General features: G+C 39.6%; 1 pseudogene; it reads left to right on the forward strand.

Moving 5' to 3' along the window:
- The first annotated feature begins 3,192 nt into the window (after nt 1-3,192).
- LOC102853395 lies at nt 3,193-4,290 on the forward strand (annotated as a pseudogene).
- The last annotated feature ends 10,092 nt before the right edge of the window (nt 4,291-14,382 follow it).

Below are 14,382 nucleotides of genomic sequence, written 5' to 3' on the forward strand. Positions count from 1 at the left end.
CGCTTAGCATTTCTTAAGCTTAAAGAACCAAAGAATAAATTCAAGGCATGTGTTGAATGCTAAAGGATGCTATGGGCAGACTATTGAATGATTAAAAAAGCATTAAAAGGAGATGGAAGGAGTATACAGAGTTATTGTACCAAAAATAATTGGCTGACACAGAAGAATTTTACGAAGTAACATATGAGAAAAAGGCAATGATGATGAAGGAGGAAGTTAAGGCCTGCTCTGAAGGACTTGGCAAAAAAATAAAGCCCAAGGAATTTATGAATAGCAATTTAAATATTTCAGCAAACAGATGCTGTCATGCATGTGCTCCCCAAGTTGTGTAAAGAAAGCTGGCCAAATGACTGGAAGAGATCCATATTTATTCCCATTCCAAAAAAAAGGTGACTCAACACAGTGTGGAAATTATCATACCTTATCACTAGTATTACACACTAGCAAAATCCTGCTGAAGAGTATCCTGGAAAGACTTGAACAGTACATTGACAGAGAACTACCAGAAATACAGGCTGGGTTTAGAAGAGATTGTGGCACTAGAGACATTATTGCTGATGTCAGATAGATCTTGGCAGAAAGCAGAGAGTACCAGAAGAATGTCTGTGTTTCATTGACTATGCAAAGCATTTGACTGTGTGGATCACAATAAATTGTGGCTAACCTTGAGGAAATGGGAATCTCAGAACCCTTGGTCGTGCTTACATGAAACCTATACTTGGACCAAAAAACAGTCCGCAGAACAGAGGAAGGAAACACTGCATGGTCCAAAATCAAGAAAGGAGTGTGTTAGGGGTGCATCATGTCCTCATACCTTTTCAATCTGCATGCAGAACAGATCATTTGGGAAGCAGGGCTTTATGAGGAGGATCATGGCATCAAGATTGGAGAGAAACTCATTAACAACCTACGATATGCGGATGACAGAACCTTGCTTGCTGAAACTGAAGAAGATCTATATAGTACTTGCTGCAAAAGATCAAGGAATATAGTCATCAATATGAATTGAAGTTCAACATCAAGAAGTCAAAGATTCTCACCAATGTGCAAACTGGCAGCACCAGAATAGATGGAGAAGAGATTGAGGTTTTAGTAATTGTAGCTTGCTCAGAGCCACAATTAACACTCTTAATATCAGCAGTCAGGAAATCAAACGATTATTTACACTGGGAAAATCTGTCATGGGCCTTTCCAGAGTGCTGAAGAGCAATGATGCCAGTTTAGATACAAAGATGCACCTAATGCAGGTCTCAGTTTTCTCAATTATTTGTTATACTTCAGAAAGTTAGACAATGTCTAAAGATAACAAAAGATTCCTTCAAGTTGTGGTGCTGGAGAACAGTTTTGAACATGAGATGGACTGCCAAGAAAACAAATAGGTCTGTCTTGGAGAGGGTGAAACAAAGTCTGTCCTTGGAGGTTAGGATTTTGAAGCTCTGCCTCACTTTGGGCACATGCCCAGGAGAGATCTGTCCTTGGAGAAGGACATCATGCTCGGAATGGTGGACAACAGTGCAGGAGAGGGGGACTCTAAATGAGATGGATTGACACAGTAATTGGGGCAATGGAGATTGGTGTGTCAGAATTAGTGAGATGGGTTCAGAACAGGAAGAGCTCAGGGCTGCTGTACATCAGGTCACTATACATCTTCGGTACCTCAACCATCAACATTTTATGACAGGTTTGGAAGCAGGAGTGGCATCCACTTCCTAAACAACTTGCCTCTGGAAACTATGAACTTTGATAAATGTCGATAGTTGTAGAGGGGCTTCAGGCCTTTTGTTCATAGGGCCGCTAGGAGTCATGCTTGACTCAAAGGCAATCAACAATAACAACATAACATTTAAAGAGTGACATTGCTACTGTATTGGCCTTAAAAGGGTTTATGTGGATACCTTCATCTGTTATGGCATCTGCGCTTTGTGTATCATCTCCATTCCTCCTTTATTTTATTAGCTTATTTGATAAAGATCACTTGCTTTATTTCATATCTATTGGAGACCACATTCTAAATTTAGTATTTCTATTTTCCACTTACTGAAACAATAGCTACTGTAGATACACAGTAACAAAAAATCATCTACATAATCCAAACACTGGAACAATTAACAGTGATTAGCATTCTGGTGCCAAAAATATCTCAAAAATGTAACCTACATTTTCATTTCCCTTCACAGAATTGTTGTACATTATGTTACTCATGTAAGGAAATAGGTTTTCTCTAAGATTCCCTATTCTCTGACAGCTGAGTTTTTATAAAAAATATCCTTGCCAAATTATACTGTTGTGTGTTGTCCTCTCCTTATTCACACTTTATGTTTTTAATTAATTTTATTTATTCTAGTTTCTACATAAACAATTCAATGACATTAATTTTGCTTTTTCAGTTGTTCAGTCATTTATTTCTTAACCTCTTTTTCTGAATTGTTCTTTCCCCACTAGCATAAATTTATGGCTCTCTAAGGACCCAAACTAATTTTTCTAATTGCTATTGTCAATTATATTTTAAAAGAGAATCACATATTATGTCACTTTTTGTTGGAAAATCTATATTGATTGACCATGCACTCCCAATTCAGCTCTAAGCCATGGAATTTTTAAATTGTTTTCTATGCTTCTGAAGGTTGGTCAATGAAAAAGGATGATCTGACAAGAATCTATGCCATTGAATTATGGTGTTGAAGAAGAGTACTGAATATCGCAAGTATAAATATGTCTGTTTTAGAGGAAGAACAACCACGGTGCTCCTTAGAGACAAGGACAGTGACTTAATCTCATATACTTTAGGTATATTTTCAGGAGAGGCCAGTCCTTGGAAAAATACATCATGTTGGGATAAGTAAAGATCAAAGTAAGAGACAGAGATAAAAAAAAATAGATTGGCATAGTGACTGTAACAATGGACTCAAACATGAGAGATTGTCATGATGGCGCTGGATACAGGAAGATTTTTATTTTATTTTATATTTTATATTGATTTGCTTACAAAGTTTGTAAACTGTGTTTCACACTATTCTTCATTCACATTGTGTTTCATACAATCATTCCCATGCATTACTTTTTATAAAATGAATCACCATTGGTGCTCAGTGTTTCAGCTTGCCAACCTGGAGCTAACACTGAGACATTTTAATTGGCTTTATCAAAAGAGAAATGGACGACCTATAGAACATCATGTTAAAGACGAATGCAGGAAGACCTGAGACTGTGGAAAACTTTCCTGTTATTATACAGAGAGGTTGCTATGGTAGCAGACTTTGGAGCCTTTATCAAAATCCCAGGCTGTCAGAAATAAGGTCTTGTACATCAAACTCACATGTTATCCTGTAGAATAACAGAGAAGTCTTCTGAAATAGTATATGTCAGAGTCAAAGTCTGGGAGAAACTTATTGGCCAAGAGACAAAAAATGATAGGATAAAAATATACCTATGAATATTGTCCACCAGGGGTCTGGGAAAGACTTAGATCCCAACAATGTTATCACTGACCAAAAAGAGAGGCAGAAACAGTCCTTCCAGGAGCACACCTCACAGAAGATCATCCTTAAGACTGTCCTAATGTGTGAAGTAGTGTGGAGGGTAGAGTCTCTTGTTTAATTGAAAGCCAGGTGTAAACTGATGGGGTTTTATTTTCTTCACAATCCTGTGTGAGCTGTTTGGATTTACTGGGTTTAGCTAACAATGAGCTGTGGGCTGGAAGCCTCTTTTTATGTCAAGCTGAACCTGGTGGGTGGAACTTAGTATTTAAAAGTGGTTGAGCCTGATGTTAATTGTGTTAGGGAAGAACATTCTCCTAAGTGGTAGAGCACTGGTCTGCTGTTTGCTGTACTGAGATAATTTGGAATTGGCTGGGATGCTAAATACTGTGCCACTGATGTGTCAAATGCCATAATAGTAATACATAGGAGACAGTGTTTGGTGGAACTCCCAGATTAAGACAGGCTTGGAAGCAGAATTGGCATCCACTTTCTAAATAGCATGCCTCTGGAAACTCTGTGCACATCAGAAAAACAAGAGTTTTTAGAACAGGGTTCAGAACTTTTGTTCATAAGGTCTCTATGAGTCAGTCATGCTTGACTCGATGGCCCTTAACAACAAAAGTAACAACAACGCACTACCTGAAAGAAATTGAGCTGCGAAGGCCACTTTTCTAAAGATTGTTTTATGCAGTCAGAGGAGATAAAATACTCTCTGACACCTAAAGAAAAAGCAGTGAAAGAAGAGGCCCAGTAGGCAGAGTTTGAAAAGCCTGACCCTACAAAGAATTCTCCTGGAAAAAAGATGTCCTAAAGTCATCTCCAACAGTTGGTGACCCTACGTACAGCAGAATGAGATCCTGTACCACCCTCACCATCTCTGCTGTGCTTCAGCACACTACTGTAGTTGGCATGTTAAACCTCCCCATGAAGGTTCTTCATTTCCACTGACCTACATTTTTTTTTATTAATTTTGGTTAAAGTTTACAGAGACTTTGGATTTCCATTCATTCATTGTTGCACTTTCTTCCCTGCCCAACCTCCTCCCCAGTTTGCTCTTCTCCTTGAAAAGTAAAAGAAATATTTCTTCATTGTTATACAATACCGTGCCCCTCCCCCCCACCACCCACGTCCACTCCACTATGCAGCCTTCGTTTTAGACTCCTGTCATGACAATAATACCCTTCTGTTGTTGTTGTTGTTGTTATGTGCCATCGACCCTATGTAAAACAGCCCTAAACCCTGTTCCATCCTGTGCCAATCTCACTGCCTCTGACACATCCATCCCGATTACGCCAGTCACTGAATCAATCCATCTCATAGAGGATTTTCCCCTCCTGCGATGTCCCTCCACCCTCTCAAGCATGATGCCCCTCTCCAAGGACTTCCTTACAACATGTCCAAAGTATGTCAGACGAAGCCTCAGAATCCTTGCCTCCAAGGAGTAGCCAGGTTTAACCCTCTCCAGGATTAATCTGTTTGTTTTCCTGGCAGTTCAGGGTACATTCAGTACTCTTCTGCAGCACCACAGCTCAAAGTCATCAATTCTCCTGCTATCCTCCTTAGTCACTGTCCAACTCTCTGATGCATAACAAGTGATTGCAAAGACCATAGCCTGTATCAGACGCAGCTTAGTCTCCAGAGAGACACCATTGCTCTTCAGTACCCTGGAGAGGTCCCTAACAGCAGACTTTCCCATTGCAATACGTTTTTTTATTTCCTGGCTACTGGTGCCAAGAGTGTTGACTATGGAGCCAAGCCGACTAAAGTTGTTAACAATCTCAATTTCTTCACCATCCATCCTGATGCTGCCAATTGGTCCAGCGGTGAGAATATTTGTCTTCTTGACATTGAGCTTCAATCCATACTGAAGGCTGCAGTCCTTGACCCACTGCAGCAAGCATTTCAGGTCCTCCTCAGTTTCGGCAAGCAGGGTGTGTCATCTGCGTAACACAGATTGTTAATAGAACTTCCACCAATCCTGACGCCATACTTCTCCTCATACAGCCCAGCCTCCTGGATAATCCGTTCTGCATACAGGTTGAAAAGGTATGGAGATAGGACACATCCCTGGCATACACCCTTCCCAGTTTTGAACCATGCAGTGTTTTCTTGCTCTGTTCTGATGACTGCCTCTTGGTCCAAGTATAGGTTTCGCATTAGCACCATCAAGTGTTCTGGGATTCCCATTCATCTCAGAGTCAGCCACAGTTTGTTATGATCTGCACAGTCAAACGCCTTTGCATAATCAATGAAACACAGATAGACATTCTTCTGGTATTCCCTGCTTTCAGCTAAGATCCATCTAACATCAGCTACAATATCCCTAGTATCATGACCGCTTCTAGACACAGCCTGGACTTCTGGCAGTTCTCTGCTAATGTGCTGTTCCAGTAGTTTTTGGATAATCTTCAGTAGAATCTTGCTTGCGTGTGAAATCAATTATATCGTTCTATAGTTTCTACATTCTGTTGGGTCACCCTTTTTTGGAATGGGAACAAATATAGATCTCTTCCAGTCAGGTGGCCAAGTTGTTGTTCTCCAGATTTCTTGGCACAACTTCGTGAGCACATCCAGGGCAGCAACTGTTAGCTGAAATATGTCAATTGGTGTACCATCTATTCCTGGGGCCTTATTTTTTTCTATTTTCTTCAATGCAGCTTGAACTTCTTCCTTCATCACTATAGGCTTTTGCTCATAGGTTATTTCATTAAATTATTCTGTGTCTGCCAGTTCCTTTTGATACAGTAACTCAGTATATTCTTTCCATCTTTTTTTAATACGTCCTGGATCCTTTAATATTCTGGCTAACTTTTAAAAGCATGATATCCATCTTTAAGGATCATCCCTGCCCAAAGTATGTGAGATCAAATCTCACCATCCTTGCTTTTAAGGAGCACTCTTAATTGAATACCCAGTATCAAGTGCTCAGACTAACATCAACCAATTGAGTACTCAATAAATGTAAGATGCTACTACTCCTTTAAAAAGAATTAATCATCATTATACCTTGCCCATCATTACACTGTTGTCAGGTCCCCACAGAATTCTTCCCATTCCCTTCACTTACTCCCTCTACCCACAAAACTGTGGAACCCTGTGATTTCATCCCTACCCCTCCTTAACCCAATGCTCCTATCTCTCCCCCACTTACATCCCAATACCTGTTTTACTAGTCCTCCTTCTATTTTTACAATAATGATCTTATGTAGTGTTTGTCCTTATGAGACTGAGTTAGTTAACTCAGCATAATGTGTTCCAGTCTCTCAATTTATGTTTTATTGTTTCTCCTGAGTGCTGCATAATATTCCATTGTGTGGACCCCAGTAGCAGTGGCAAAGTTTAGTATGTCATCAAACAATAAATATTAGAAAGGATGTGGAGAGGTAGGAAGTCTTATACACTGTTGGTGGGATTATAAAATGGAACAACCATTCTGGGAGACAGTTTGCCATTTCCTCAAGAAGTTGAACATAGAAACCCCGTATGACTCAACTATTCCACTACAAGGAATAGACCCCAAGGAAATTATAACTGAGACACAAACAAAGATTTGTACATCAAAGTTCTTATATGTGTTATTCCTCATCACAAGAACATGAAAACTATGCAAATATCCTACCACAACTGAATGGATTGAGAAATTGTGGTACAGCAAGATTTTTGTATGTTGTTGGTAGAATTGTTATGATTATAAGCAACTGGATGAAACTTAACAACAACAATACTGCCTTCCATTACAAGTCTAGTTTCCTCTCATTCTACTAGTCTAGAACTATATATCCCCAAGGATGTGCTTTCTATTTTATTCAAGCATCACATTTTTCAAAAGCTTAAAACAGCACTTTTTACTTCTCTGTGGGAAGTCTTATTGTCATTTTCTGGAATATTCTTTGGTGTCTTTATAGTTTGAGAACTCCTGCATCACTAGTACTCTCTGTAATTTAATTACTTAACTGAAAATTAAGTCTCTTAGTGCTCAATTTTCCTCTCATATACATATTCTTTTATATTTCAATTATATCAAATAAATTTGCCATTTAGCTTTAATACATTAATCCTGACAATTTAGAAAAAGGAAAAAAATCTAGTGCTGGCTCATTTTCCTATTTCTACACTGAATGTCTATCTGTGCTTCACTGACTATGCAAAGGCTTTTGACTGGGTGGATCACAACAAGCTGTGGCTGACTCTGAGAAGAACAGGAATCCCAGAACATTTGATCGTGCTAATGCAAAACCTATACTTGGACCAAGAGGCAGTCATCAGAACAGAGCAGGGAGACACTGGATGGTTCAAAATCAAGAGAGGGGTCTGTCAGGGATGTATTCTGTCTCCATACCTTTTCAACCTGTATACAGAACAGATAGATCATCTGAGACGCTGGGCTGTGCGAGGAAGAATGTGGTATTAGGATTGGTGGAAGAATCCTCAACAACCTGCATTATGCAGATGACACAACCCTGCTGGCTGAAACTGAGGAGGACCTGAAGCGCTTGCTGCAGAAGGTCAAGGACTGCAGTCTTCAATATGAATTGAAGCTCAATATCAAGAAAACAAAGATTCTCACCACTGGGCCAACTGGCAGCATCAGGATGGATGGTGAAGAGATTGAGATAGTTAACAGTTTTAGTTTGCTTGGCTCCACAGTCAACACTCTTGGTAACAGCAGCCAAGAAATCAGGAGACAAATTGCACTGGGAAAGTCAGCTGTGAGGGACCTCTCAAGAGTACTGATGTGCAACGACATCAGGCTGGAGACTAAGGTGTGCCTGATCCAGGCTATCATCTTTGCAATTGCGTGCTATGCATCAGAGAGTTGGACAGTGAATAAGGATGACAGAAAGAGAATTGATGCCTTTGAGCTGTGGTGTTGGAGAAGAGTGTTGAATATACCATGGACTACTAGGAGAACAAACAGGTTTGTCCTGGAGAGGGTGAAGTTGGAATGTTCCCTGGAGTCAAGGATTCTGAAACTTCATCTGACATACTTTGGGCATGTTGCAAGGAGGGACTGGTCCTTGGAGAAGAACATCATGTTCGGGAGAGTGGAGGGGTGGCACAGAAGAGGAAGACCCTCGATGAGATGGATCGATTCTGTGAGTGGAGTGGTGTAAATGAATGTGTTTGATACAGCGAGGTTGGCACAGGATAGAACGGCGTTTAGGGCTCTTGTACATAGGGTCACTATGAGTCACAAACAACTCGATGGTACGTAACAACAACATTGAAATGCAGGTAATACAGTTAAATGCAGGTCCCTGAGTAGTGGGAAATATCACTGATGATAGTTATTGTTGTTAAATGTCATCAAGTTGAAGCAAACTGATAGATGACCTTTAAGTGGGTTTCACAGGCTATAAATCACACAGAAGGAAATATTGCTGATGGACACATAAATATCTGAAGGTTTGTAGGAAATTAATTTGGTGACAAATATTAAAATTTAAAAACACCTTTGAACTATAAGGATCCAAAGGGGAAGAGTAGGAACAGAGAAGGGTGAGCGTGGATGGGGAAGGGGGGAAATAATCATAGGGTTGAAAAATTGATGGGTAGATGGAGGGGTGGATAAAGGAAATGGGAAAGATGTGGTGTGAAAAACCATGTACTCAAACTTTGTAAGTAAACCAGTATAAAATAAAAATTAAAAAACAAAGAAACAAAAACATCTTTGACCCCAAAGTCTTACATTTGAGAGTTATCTTACAAGAATATAGTTCCACTATGGAAATATGTATATACAAGAATGTTCATTTTTGTCTTGCTTGTTGTGATAAAAGTCCAGAAATATTATGAATATTTATTGACAAATCAAGGTTACTGTCACCTCTTGGTATCCTAGGAGGATGGTTCTGAGATCATCCACCTCTACTCCTGTAGATGTCAAAAATCAGGGATGTCCAAGTCTCTTACATAAAATTTCATATTTGAATATGACTTACATACATATTTCTATACATTGCATAATTTCTGGATTACCTGCAACTGTAATATAATATAAATGCTATCTAATTAGTACCTGACGAAGAATAAATATGTGTCTGAGGACAAGGAGCAGATGATGTCTGTTGGTAGACTTCTTCACAAGTTAACTAATCAACACAATAGATTTCTTACCAAAGTTCCTACAAATGTTACAAAGCCCAGATCCTTTCAATTTCTTCAAAGACGTTTTCTCCAGTCTTCAAGGTTGACTTAAAGGTTGCAGTAAGCATAAACATACTAACAATTGTTAGGATAGCACAGGATAGTAAAGTGTTTCATTTTGCTGTTAGAATGACCCTACATCAGGGTTGCTGTGAGCCAAATCCTGCTACACAGCACCTATAAAAGAAAAGTTCAGCAAGGGTTAAATGGAAAGCGCTCAGGAAGAACCTAATTCATACTGACCGGCAATTAATGGGTTAAACTTCACTGAATACATACTGTCATTTCAAAACACTGAGACAAAGGATTTCTCACTTATTGCGATAGACATAGAGGCATTTCTAGAGGCATTTACAGTAAATTTGACCAAATCCTTCTCCAACCCATTTTTCTATTTGTTTTTATTTAGGATAAAAAAAGAACATTTTGTTTAGTCTTTTCTTTCTGCAGACATGAGTATGGGTGGGAAATGGAAAGGTGTCCAGTTACCATTACTCACGTGGGTTTAAGGAGCCAGGAACTCGTGCATATGTACTGCCAAACCCACAGCCGAGGACCCGCAAAGCACAGTGTTGACTTTCCTTCCATGTATCCAATACCAGATAAGTGTATTATATGTTAAAGATGTTTGAGCTCAACTGTTCTAAAGGACAGTGGTGGATTTTTCCAATGATCTGTTGTTTACCCATTTTACCATAGTGTTGGCTTCGTCAGAAACCAACACGAAGGGACTAAACAGATGGTGGAATGTGGTTTTAAGTTCACTGAGTTAATTGTACTTTTCTCCACTTATGCACTTCAAATTTAGATATCAGAGAAGCCTTAACCCTTCATCTAAATAAACAAACTTTGTTTTTGCTGGAGGAGCATATTTGAGTGCTGTCTGTGAAATGGATCCCTCCTTCTACACAATAAGAACCCCCACAAAATCCATTATAAATGGTGTTCTTTTTAGAATCATGCTCACTAGCTTATTACAAACTGTAGCAATGCTGAGAACAGTGTGTTAAACATTGGTTACTAACCAAAAGGAAAGAGAGCTTCAAACTCACCTGCTGTTCTGCAGGAGAAAGATTGAGAAGTCTGTTCTTATAGAGATTTACAGCCTCAGAAACCAAACCTTAGGTTGTTGGTGGTCAGTTCGACCCCACTCTGTATGATCGATTGCCCTGATTTAGAATCACTCTGTGACAGTGGCTGGGATTGCTACAAGAAATGGGATATGGGTTATATAATTCCTCATTCAAGATTGAGTAGACAGTGTTTTTTCTCAAAAAAATATATTTTAAAAATCAAAAATACATTCTTATAGCTCATATTACAGAAAGAACTACAAATTAAGCAGTCTCTTTCTCAGCTTCAATCCCAGCCATATCCAAATAGCAAAAATCATCACCTACCGGAAGCAAACAAAGGAAAAAAAAAGTTACAAGAACAAATGAGTCTCTGTTGTGAATTGGTTTTATTCTGGATGAAGGCTGATTGCATCTTGTTTAGGGTCATGTATGAAACTGAGGAGGACTTGAAGCACTTGATGTAGGGGGTCAGGGACTGCAGTCTTCAGTATGGATTGAGGCTCAATATCAAGAAAACAAAGATTCTCACTACTGGGCCAATTGGCATTATCATGATGGATGGTGAAGAGATTGAGATTGTTCACAGTTTTGATTTGCTTTGCTCCACAGTCAACTCTTGGCACCAGCAGCCAGGAAATTAAAAGACGTATTGCTATGGGAAAGTCTGCGATTAGCGACATCTCTAAAGTACTGAGTGCAATGATGTCAGTCTTGAGACTAAGGTGCACCTGATACATCACTTTCTATGCTTCAGAGAGCTGTACAATGACTAGGGATGATAGAGAATTAATGCCTTTGAGCTGTGCTGTTGGAGAAGAGTATTGAATATACCAGGGACTGCTAAGAAAACGAACAGGTTTGTCCTAGCGAGGGTTAAACCAGGCTGCTCCTTGGAGGCAAGGATTCTGAAGCTTCATCTGACATATTTTGGACATGTTGCAAGGAGAGACCAGTCCCTGGAGAGGGATATCATGCTTGGGAGGGTGGAGGGACATCACAGGAGAGGAAAACTCTTTATGAGATGGATTTATTCAATGACTAGGGTAAAGGGGGTAGGTATGTTGGAGATAGTGAGAGTGGCACAGGATAGGGCAGAGTTTATGGCTGTTGTAAATATGGTCACTATGAGTCACAGGCAACTTCTTTGCACACAACAAAAACATGGAACTTAGGGGTTCTTTTGGCTTTACTTTCATCCTAAGTGGTTGTCAGTGGATTGAACTTGACAGATGGATTGGGGCTCTCTCACTCATAGTCCACCAGCATTTGGACATGGCAGAATTAAAAAAGGCAGTAATGCTTAGCTATGTCTGCAGGCTGATGGAGATTGTGAATTGTTTTTATGCTGGATGATGGCTGCTCGCGTCTTGTTAAGGGTCATGTATGGAACATTCGTGATTTCTTTTGGCTTTGGGATGAACATTCTTTGAAGTGGTACAGCAGTGGTCTGTCTTTTTGATCTACTGAAGTAACTTGGAGTTACTGCAATGATGAACAAACCATGCCATAGGTGTGTCAAACACCGTAATTGGCTACCCATCATGGGCAATGTTTTGTGGGGCTCCCAAAATTATGCAGGTTTGGAAGCAGGAGTGGCATCCATGTCCTAAACCACATGCTTCTGGAAACTCTATTAACTTGGAAAAATGATGATAGTTATAGAAAGGGTTCAAGTCTTTTGTTATACATATGGAGGTCCCTTGTATTTAAAGAGTCAGGTGGGCTTGAGGGCCTAGTGTTATTTCATTCTGGAAGAACTTTTTTCTAAGTGGTACAGCACACTTCTGTCAATTTGCTCTATTGAGGTGATCTGGGGTTGTTGTGAAGCTGAACCTTGTGCCTTTGGGGGTCAAATGCCATAATGACTGCCAATGGTGGACGGTGTTTGGTAGAGCTCCCAGTTTAAGACAGTTTTAGAAGCAGGAGTGGCATCCACTTCCTAAGCCACATGATTCTGGAAACTCTATGAACCTGGAGAAATGACAATAGTCATAGAAAGACTTGAAGCCCTGAGTTCAAAGGGTCGCTATGAGTCATGCACAACTCAACAGCAATCAACAACAACAACAACAAACATACACAGCTACTATATGCATGGACCTCCCTGATGGTCTTCACAGGAATCAGATTGACTACATCTGGGGAAAGAATCATTGGAAAGGCTCAATATCAGCTCTGAAAATTAGGCCCGGTGCTGACTGTGAAATAGACCATACCGACTCATATGCAAGTTCAAACTAAACTTAAAGAAAATTAAATCACATCCACAAGAATCAAAATTTGACCTTAAGTCTATCCCACCTAAATTTAAAAGCCATCTCAGAAACAGGTTTGAGACTTTGAATACTAATGAGCCAAAGTCAGAAGAGCTACAGGAGGATATCAAGAATATTATCCTTGAAGGTCAGGAAGAAGAAAAGACCAAGGTGAATGTCATAAGAAACTCTGAATATTGTACTAGAGTGCCAAGAAGACAAAGCAAAGGGAAGAAATCGGGAAGTTAGGGAGCTGAACAGAAGATTACGAAGGGTAGCTCAAAAGGAGAAAGCAAAGTATTACAATGAAATGTGCAACGAGCTGGAGTCAGAAAATCAAAAGGATGAACTTCCTTGGCATTTCTTAAGCTTAAAAATGAACTGAAGAACAAATTCAAGCTTCGAGTTGCAATACTTAAAGATTCTATATAGAGAACATTGAATGATCCAGGAAGCATCAAAGAAAGAAGATGCAAGGAGTACACAGAGTCACTGTAGCAAAAAAGAATTAACTGACACAGAAAAATTTAACAGCATATATTATGTTTAAGAGACAATGATGATGAAGGAGGAAGTTCAAGCTACTCTGAAGGAATTTGGGCGGGTGGGAAACAAGTCCCCAGGAATTGATAGAATACTAATTGATATATTTCACCAAACAGACTCACCCCTGGAAGTGCTCACTAGGCTGTGCCAAGAAATTTGAAGGACAAACACCCGGCCACTTGTCTAGAAAAAACCCATATTTATTCCCATTCCAAAAAAAAAAAAAAAGGTGACCTGACAGAGTGCAGAAATTATCAAATATATCACTAGTATCATACGCAAACAAAATCATGCTGAAGATCATTTAAAAATGACTGGAACAGTACTTCAACAGAGTACTACCAGAAACACAGGTGGGTTTCAGAAGAGGCTTGGCACTAGGGACATCATCACTAAAATTAGGTGTATCTTGGCTGAAAGCAGAGTGCCAGAGGAATGTCTAGCTACGCTGCTTTGACTGTGCAAAGGCATTTCACTGTGTGAATCATAACAAATTGTGGCTAACCTGGAGAAGTATGGGAATTGCATAACACTTGATTGTGCTCATTCTTAAAGTGGCACAGTTTGACGGGTGGGTGGGGTAAAGGAAATGGGAAAGATCTGTTGTGAGAAACAATGTATTTAAACTTTGTAAATAAATCAGCATAAAATTTAGAAAGAGAAAAAAAGCACCCTATACTTGGACCAAGAGATAGTTGTCAAAACAGAGCAAGGAAACGTTGTGTGGCTCAAAATCAGGAAAGGAGTGCACCATGCATGTGTTCTATCACCATACTTTTTCAATCTATATGTCGAACAAGAGGCTGGAATTTATAAGGAGGAATTTGGCATCAGGATTGGAGAAAGACTCATCAGAAACTTGTGTTATGAAGATGGACT

This window comes from Elephantulus edwardii, unplaced genomic scaffold, assembly GCF_000299155.1.
Source record: "Elephantulus edwardii isolate Elephantulus edwardi_28Jun2011 unplaced genomic scaffold, EleEdw1.0 scaffold00194, whole genome shotgun sequence".
In the NCBI taxonomy this organism is placed as follows: domain Eukaryota; kingdom Metazoa; phylum Chordata; class Mammalia; order Macroscelidea; family Macroscelididae; genus Elephantulus; species Elephantulus edwardii.